A 9,778-nucleotide genomic window follows, 5' to 3' on the forward strand; every position below is an offset into this window, starting at 1 on the left:
GTTTAGTCAGTCACATCTGACTCTTTGCGACCACATGGACAGCAGCACGCCACTCTTCCCTGTCTATTACCAACTCCCGGAGCCTACTCAAACTCATGTCCATCATGTCAGTGATGTTATGTATCAGTTCAGTTCAGTTCAGTCACTCAGTCATGTCTGACTCTTTGCGACCCCATGAATCGCAGCACACCAGGCCTCCCTGTCCATCACCAACTCCCGGAGTTCACTCAGACTCGCGTTCATCGAGTCAGTGATGCCATCCAGCCATCTCATCCTCGGTCGTCCCCTTCTTCTCCTGCCCCCAATCCCTCCCAGCATCAAAGTCTTTTCCAATAAGTCAACTCTTCACATAAGGTGACCAAAGTACTGGAGTTTCAGCTTTCGCATCATTCCTTCCAAAGAAATCCCAGGGCTGATCTCCTTCTGAATGGACTGGTTATGTATAGTTTACCACAATAAAGAAATGTTTTTAAAAGGGGGTGGGGACAGGAGGCAGGAAAGCCCAGTATTTGAATGGACATTTTTCCAAATAAGATATATAAATGGCCATAAAATACATTTTAAAATGTTCAGCATCATTGGTCCTTAGGGAAAGGCAAACCAAAGCCACCTTGAGATACCAGTTCATACTCAGCTAGATGACTATATTAAAAAAAAACAACAGACAATGACTAGAGTTGTAAGAATATGAAGAAATTGCACCCTTGTACATTGCCAGTGGGATTCTTAAATGGGAAGTCACTTTGGTAAACACTTTGGCAGACCCTCAAAAATATCATTAAAAAATTTTAAAGGACTGTGGTTGATTTACAATGTTATGTTAGTTTCAGGTATACAGCAAAGTGATTCAGTTATATGTGCACATATATCCACTCTTTTTTAAAGATTCTTTTCCCATATAAGCCATTACAAAGTATTAAGTAGAGTTCCCTCTTCTATACAGCAAGTTCTTATTAGTTATCTATTTTACAAATAATTGTGTATATGTCAGTTCCAATCTCCCAATTTATCCCTTCCTCCCTCTTACCCCCTGGTAACCACATTTGTTTTCAATATCTGTGATTCTACTCCTCTTTTGTAAATCAGTTCATTTGTGCCCTGTATTCAGATTCCACATAGAAGTGATATCATATGACATCCGCCTTTCTGCGTCTGACTTACTTCATTGCACATGACATGAGAGTTATCACATTCCAGTCCTAGGTATACACCCAAGAGAAGTGAAAACATATGTCCATGCAAAAACTTGTACAAAAATGTTCACAGCAGCAGCATTATTCATGAGAGCCAAAAGGCAGAAAGAACTCAAATGTCTATCAACTGATGAGCGGTAAATAAAACGTGGTATAGGGACTTCTCTGGTGGTCCAGTGGCTAAGACTCCTTGCTCCCAATGCAGGGGGGCGAACTGATTAGGGAACAAGATCCCACATGCTGCAGCTAAAACATTCTGCATGCCGCAACTAAGACCTGGTGCCATCAAGTAAATATTTTTTTAAATGTGGTATATCCATACAATGTAAGCTTATTCTGCCATATAAGGGAATATACTAACGTACGCTGCTATATGGGTAAACCTTGAAAACTATGTTGAATGAAAGAAGCCAGAAGCAAAAGATCACATACTATTTGAGTCCATAAATACAAAATATCCAGAACAGGCAAATCCATAGACAGAAAAAGTACTGGTGATTGCCAAAGTCCGGGGGAGGAGGTATCAGAGAACGCCTGCTAATAGGTGTGGGGTTTCCTTTGGGGGTGACTGAAGTGAAGCAGGTGGTCGCTCAGTCATGTCCGACTCCTTGCAACCCCATGGACTATACAGCCCGTGGAATTCTCCAGGCCAGAATACTGGAATAGGTAGTCTTTCCCATCTCCAGGGGATCTTCCCAACCCAGGGATCGAACCCAGGTCTCCCGCATTGCAAGTGGATTCTTTACCAACTGAACCACTTGGGTGATGAAAATGCTCTATAATTAGATAGCGGTGATGACGGTGCTCTAAATTAGTTTCTCTGAATATACTGAAACTCACTGAATTGTACATTTTAAATGGGTGAATCTTATGGTATGTGACATATCTCAATAAAGTTGTTATTAAAAATATATATATATAAACAATTAAAAAGATCACCCTGGCTTCTTTACAGAGAAAATAAGAGAAAGGATCCTTGAAGAAGGGAAGTGGAAGCAGGTGATCAATTAAGAAGCGACTGCAGCCATCAAGACAACAGGGGACAGTGATTTACATAGGGGTAGGGTGGGAGGAGATGCGCTATTTACATAGGGGTAGGGTGGGAGGAGATGGCGCTAAAAGAAAGGGGGAAGCATAGGTTTCGGTTTGGGTAAATGGGTCACAGGGTGGTGCCATTTACCACCCTCCATCAGGGAACTGAGTTTGGGTCCAGATGAGAAAATCTGCTCTGAATCATGATCCCAGCCCTGTGCTGCTGCTGCTAAGTCACTTCAGTCGTGTCCAACTCTGTGCGACCCCATAGACGGCAGCCCACCAGGCTCCCGCGTCCCTAGGATTCTCCAGGCAAGAACACTGGAGTGGGTTGCCATTTCCTTCTCCAACGCATGAAAGTGAAAGGTGAAAGTGAAGTCGCTCAGTTGTGTCCAACTCTTCGCGACCCCATGGACTGCAGCCCCCCAGGCTCCTCCATCCATGGGATTTTCCAGGCAAGAGTACTGGAATGGGTTGCCATTGCCTTCTCCGCCCAGCCCTGTGAGGTAGGTGCAATTATCCCCATTTATAATTAAATGAATGAGGCACAAAGAAATTAAAATAAAAATAAATACCTTAAATAAATAAAATAAATACTTAATTAGTTCTGTGATTAACATCAGCCTGACTGACACTCGCGCTCTTCAGTACATACTATATAAGGAGAGATTTTAAAAAGAAAAAAAAAAAACAGGAAGAGGGAAAGCATGGGGACAATAAGAGAAGGGTAAAGAGGGAAGTGTCAGGCACTTCTGATGGACCATTTTTGCTGCCTGGGGTTTTGGCCTGATGCCTGTATTTTGTTCTTCGCTAAGTCTTGCCTCTTTGCAGCCCCATGGACTACAGCACTCCAGGCTTCCCTGTCCTTCACTATCTCCCAGAGTTTGCTCAAACTCAAGTCCCTCAAGTTAGGGATGCCATCCAACTATCTCATCCTCTGTTGCCCCCTTCTTTTTTACCTTCAGTCTTTCCCAGCATCAGAGTCTTTTCTAATGAGTCGACTCTTCACATCAGGTGGCCAAAGTATTGGAACTTCAGCATCAGTCCTTCCATGAATATTCTTTGATTTCCTAAAGTTGATTTCCTTTTAGTATTGACTAGTTTGATCCAAGGGACTGTACAAGGGACTCTCAAGAGTCTTCTCCAGTACCACAGTTTGAAAACATCAATACACTGTCACTAAGAACCAAAGAAGCCAAAAGGTATCACCCTCAGTTCCCAGTCAGTAGCTGCTGCTGCTGCTAAGTCACTTCAGTCGTGTCCGACTGTGTGTGACCCCATAGACGGCAGCCCACCAGGCTCCCGTGTCCCTGGGATTCTCCAGGCAAGAACACTGGAGTGGGTTGCCATTTCCTTCTCCAATGCATGAAAGTGAAAAGTGAAAGTGAAGTTGCTCAGTCGTGCCCGACTCTTAATGACCTCACGGACTGCAGCCTACCAGGCTCCTCCATCCATGGGATTTTCCAGACAAGAGTACTGGAGTAGGGTGCCATTGCCTTCTCCCCAGTCAGTAGCAAGAGGCTGTTAATTGCCCTCAAATTTGCTTACCATCTCTCTCTGGTAGCTCAGCTGATAAAGAATCCACCTACAAGGCAGCAGACCCCAGTGTGACTCCTGGATCAGGAAAATACCCTGGAGAAGGGAATGGCAACACACTCCAGTATTCTTGGGCTTTCCCTGGTGGTTCAGATGGTAAAGATCCGCTGCAGTGCAGGAGACCTGGGTTTGATCCCTAGGTTGGCAAGATCCCCTGGAGAAGGGAACAGCTACCCACTTCAGTATTCTGGCCTGGAGAATTCCATGGACATTCCATGGGGTCCCAAAGAGTTGGTCACAACCAAGAAACTTTCACTTTCACTTTCTCCAGTTACAATGCTGGAGTTTCTGTAGTTCAGTGACCCCTGTTTCTCCCATGAGGTACTGCAACACCCGCCTAACTTCCTGCCTCTGGTTCCGCCCATAAGACCATCCCCATCCCAGCAATGGTGCTCTTTCTAAACTGCAGACCTCTTCGTTGCACCACCTTCCTTCAAACCCTTCATAGATTCCCTGTCATGCTCTGGATGGAGTGTAAGCTCCTGAACACAACTTACAGGGCCCTTCATACTTCTCCAGTCTCTTCTTCATTCTGTCTCTCCATATCACACCTCCTGTACCCTGTGAGCCAGCCACACTAAACCATTTTCAAACCCCTAACACACCTCAGTGCCTCTCACTAACCTCAGGCCTTTGCATGTGCTATTCCCTCTGTCCAGAACAGCCAACCTTACCACTCAATTGCATTACTAACACCTAGATATTCTGCAGTCCTCCCTTACCCTCCAAGTCAGGGCTAGGCTCCCTTGGAGGTGTCCTTGTGACACTCTGCTTGGCCCCCATCAGCAGAGAGGGATTAGGATTGGTCAGCTAATCAGTCACCTGGGGCAGAAACCTACAAGGGGGAATAAAAAAATCATAGGAAGTGTAATGAGATCAGAAAAATTCTGTCTTACAATTTCCTTAGATAGTATGCTATGTGGTTGGAATGAATACTCTGCTAAGTTCCTTGGGGCAGGGGTAACACCCCAAAGGAACTTGCTTGGAAATGCTAGGTGAGCTTTTAATGTGGTGAGGTGGGGGCAGGGGAGCTTTCTGTGTAGGTCTTCCCAGGTGGTGCTAGCACTAAAGAACCCCCCTGCCAATGCAGGAGACCCAAGAGATGCAGGTCCCTGGGTTGGGAAGATCCCCTGGAGGAGGGCATGGCAACCCACTCCAGTATTATTGCCTGGAGAATCCCATGGATGGAGGAACCTGGTGGGCCATGGTCCATAGGGGCACAAAGAGTCGGACACATTGAAGCGACTTGGCAAGCGTGCACACAGTTGTCTGTTTAACTTCAAAGGGTTCGTGAGGCTTAGTGAGGACTGCAGGTTTGGAGCTGAGTGGACTTGCTCAGGACTTTGGTGTAAGGATCAGGATTGGCACCAGCAGGTCTCCATCTCTGCCCTTCCCTGCTGACTGGGTCCCAACCTCCCTTTCTAGTTGCACTGGGCAACTCTGAGGAGAGAGAGAGGTACCATCACAAAAGCCCTGTTGGGTGAGCCATAATCCTGCCTCACAAAGCGCTTAGCCTTTCCTCTAATGAAAACGGAATAGAGATTTAGAGCATATTGATTTGATGGGGTGTCTAATTTCTGGGCTGTCCAGATACTCACATATTTCAGTTCATACTCCTCAGAGCATCCTTCACATAACAGTAACTTCTCTGTAGCCCTTGCTGGAAGATATGCACTGTGATAATCATTAATACTTGAATCAAAAAGATGTGTCAAGTATTAATTCATTTAGTTGTCAAAATAATCCCTTAAGGTGGCTGCTATTTTATCCCCATTTTACAGCTGAGGAGACTGAGGCCCACAGACATATAGGAATTGGCAGAGCTGGGTTTTGAACCCAGGCTGTGTGGCTGAATCTTGGGCTCCCAACCTATATAGTTCACTCACCCTTGTTGATGGAGGCTGAGTCATCCTTCTCACTGATGCAACCTCTTCAGTTGAGTACAGACCTAATGCATAGAAACTTTTAATAGCTATTTACAGAATGAGTCTTTAATTATTAGAAGACTGTTATTCATTTGTTCAACAAATATTGAGTCCCTTCTGCATGCCTGCCCCACAGCCACATGCGTCAGTAACCTCCTCCTTCTGCCTCAGTCTAATGAAAGGACCCTTTCTCCCCCATTCCTGCTAGATGTTCATGTTGCCTCTGGCTAAGACAATTGGATGGTGTTTGCCATCAGTGCCTAAGACTCCTCACTCTCACTGCAGAGGGCCCAGGTTCGATCCCTTACCAGGTAAATAGATCCCATATACAGCCACTGAAGTTCTCACGTACAGCAACAGAAGATCCTGTGTGCAGCAACTAAGACCCAGTGCAGCCAAATAAATAAATATTTTTTTAAAAGTAACTCTTTTTATGTTTAGACAGCTCTGAGATTCTTCTTTGTTAAACTGGCCTCCCAAGACTTGAAGAGGCACAATTTTGTTCTGGAATCTCCCCTGCGTGACACCTCTCACGTGTGTGAAGATAGTTCTCGCAGCTTCCTCAGGTCCTCTTTCTGCTCATCTAGGCCAAGCTCCCTGAGAGCCTTCCTCGGTTCAGGTTCGGATATCACTTCTGCAGGAGACACCCTTCATTCATGAGGTCATTCATTCATCCAAATTTTACTAACAGCTCATTGTGTACCAGGTACTTTGCTAGAACCTAGAAATGCAGAAACGAAGGCATAGTTCCTACCTTCAAGAAATACAGCATCCACTGGGAGAGGGGGACATTTAAAGAAATAATTGCAACATCACTGGCAAGTGCTGTAACAGGGATATGGTAGGACACAAGGGCCACTCAGCCCAACGACTGACTTTTAAACTGTCCACGCTAGGATATTCATTTTGACCATAATTATCTCGCATGGTGATCACCAGAACTAAAAAGACTAGAAGAATTCTGAAAAGAGTACTTCCACCACTCTGATCTAAATGTGATAATCCTAAGAATGCAGCCCAGAATTGTAATTAATTTATTTAGCAGATGACTAACTTAAAAAAACAAAAAAACTTCTGGTATTAATTTCATGAAATGCAATTAGGTCCATCCTGTGCAAATGAAAAAAAAAAAAACAACAGATGGATAGATAGATAGATAGAGTGACAGTAGATAGATATAGGAAGTATTTTATATTTATTCATCCTTGGTAAATACCTTCTCATTTCAGTTTAGCAAAGCACTCAGATACAGCACCAGGCCTAGGAATGAGGGTTGAATTTCCAGTTCTGCTTCTTGTAGCTGCAGGAACTACCTCTTTAGTCTATTTAGGGGATTAAAAGAAATAATGAATGAAATTATCAAGCGTATCTCCAGCCTCAAGCTTGGTGCTCAATATATACTAGCGGTATTTATTCTTGGCTCACTGGTTCATCAAGATTTTTTTACACCTGTGCCCAACACCCTACATATATGCTGCTACTCCTCAGCTTCATGCCAACTGCAAACCTGACAGTGTGTCTTCTGGTTTTCAATAATCCCCCCACTCCTGACTCTTTTCCTCACCTGCATCTGCTTCCCCTCAATTTCAAGCTTTTCTTGGCCCAAGCTTCAGGCTCTCAGAAAGTTGACAAACCAGCATCGCCATCTGCAGGACAGCATGAGAATCTGGGTACGAGAACAATCTCAGGGTACCAGATAAACTAACTCAGCTGTTTTGTGCTGGCGTTAACAAGGCCAAGTTCACAGGTTCATCCCCAAAGGGGCCAATTAGCTTTACACCAAGAAACACTTCGGAACACAGACTCAGCCTCTAACCTTGGCCCCCAGTTCGCACGTGTGTGGCTGTCGGTTAGAAAGCAGAGTCATCAATCCAATCTCATTTTGTATAATTTCTTAAAAACACAACTGTAAGGCCGTGTGGAAACAATGAAGATGAGCAAGACCTGCTCCCTGTTCTCAAGGAATCTTGAGCCTATAGCTGTGTCTCCTGCAATAATTCCTGAGACATTAATAGGAGTTATGAGAATAAATGACTCCACAGCGTTAAATTAGTTTGGGAAACACTGATCTAATCAAAGTCAAGCAGGTTCTTTGTGGAAGGGCCTCTCAGAGCCTTTAACATGCTAATATGCACTGTTAATTTGCCAAGAAGGAAATGTAAGATGCAGTGTCTCTCAAATTTGGACAGCCATGAGGCATCTCCCTCTTAAAAAAAAAAAAAAAGCAATGAATTTGCTGTCCCAGGGTATGACTGCTTCCACTGAAATATCTATTTTAAGAAACAACTCATCCATAGAGAAAAGTTCACAGTCTATTGCTAGTTTTAAAAAAAAAAAGCAGACTATAGAACAGTATCATTTTGAACAGACAGAACAAAGATGTATATACACTTGCAAGGAAAATGAAAAAGATGAACCAAATGTTAACACTGGTGATCTTTTTGTTGAAAGAGCTGTGTTCTTTATGTTTTTCAAGTTTTTAAAATTGAATAGACATGTAAATTTGAAAATAAAACCCACAAAACACATGTTCTAGGATCTTATGCATGCTAAGTTGCTTTAGTCGTGTCTGACTATTTGCAGTCCTATGGACCAGAGCCCACCAGGCTTTTCTGTCCTTGGGATTCACCAGGCAGGAATACTGGAGTGGGCTGCCATGCCCTCCTCCAGGGGATCTTTCTGACCCAGAGATCAAACCTGCATCTCTTAAGTCTCCTGCATTGGCAGGCAGATTCTTTACCCCTAGCGCCACCTGGGAAGCCCAGGATGGTATACCATCATCATAAGACTATTATTGTAGAATACTAGTAAGAGCTAACATTTACTGAAGGCCAAGTGCCTGGCTCATGGATTATCTAGATAATCTCATTTAAACTTTACAGATAAATTGTATGATATGAGGAATGTTTTTTCATTTTTTGTATATTTATTTTTTATTGAAGTATAGTTGATTTACAATGTTGTGTCAGTTTCAGATATAAAGCAAAGTGTTTCTGTTTTACATATATATAGCTTATAGGTTATTATAAAATACTGAGTATAGTTTCCTGTGCTATACACTAGATCCCTGTTGGCTATCTATATTATGTATAGGAATGTGTATATGTTAATCCCAAACTCCTAATTTATCCCTCCCCTCCCCTTTCTTTGTGGCTCAGCTGGTAAAGAATCCGCCTGCAGTGTGGGAGACCTGGGTTCAATCCCTGGGTTGGGAAGATCCCCTGGAGAAGGAAAAGGCTACCCACTCAAGTATTCTGGTCTGGAGAATTACATGTTCTCTATAGTCCATGGGGTTACAAAGAGTTGGACACAACTGAGAGACTTTCACTTTCACTTTCTCTCCTTTCCCATTTGGTAACCATAAAGATGTTTTCTATCTATGAGTCTATTTCTGTTTTGTAAATAAGTTCATTTGTATCATTTTTTTTACAGTGCACATATAAGTGATATATGGCATTTGTCTTTCACCATCTGACTTAGTGTGATAATCTCTAGGTCCGTTCATGTTGCAGCAAATGGCATGATTCCATCCTTTTTAATGGCTGAATAATAGTCCATTTTATATGTAAACACACAATACATACAGATTAATGGGCATTTAGGTTGCTTCCATGTTTTGGCTATTGTTAATAGTGCTGCTATGAACACTGGGGTGCAAATATCTTTTCAAAATATGGTTGTCTCTGGATATATGCCCAGGAGTAGGACTGTCAGATCATATGGGAGTTGTATTTTAATTTTTTGAAGGAAGATCCATACTGTTCTCCGTAGTGATTGTACCAGTTTACGTTCCCACTAACAGTATAGGAATACCCTCTCCATTGTTTGTTATTTGTAGTGAGGTACTATCTTTGCTCTAATTTAAAGATGGAAAGTTAAAGGAACAGGTAAGTAAACCCTGTGGAATCAGAATCTGAACCCACTGCATCCCACATTTGCTGTCTAGTGAACTTTCCCCAAGGCGAACACACCCCATAAAAGAGAGAAGATTCTACTCCTCCGGAGAGAGACTATTAGAGGACCACAGTGAGA

The sequence above is a fragment of the Ovis canadensis genome, chromosome 15 (assembly GCF_042477335.2).
Source record: "Ovis canadensis isolate MfBH-ARS-UI-01 breed Bighorn chromosome 15, ARS-UI_OviCan_v2, whole genome shotgun sequence".
Classification (NCBI taxonomy): Eukaryota; Metazoa; Chordata; class Mammalia; order Artiodactyla; family Bovidae; genus Ovis; species Ovis canadensis.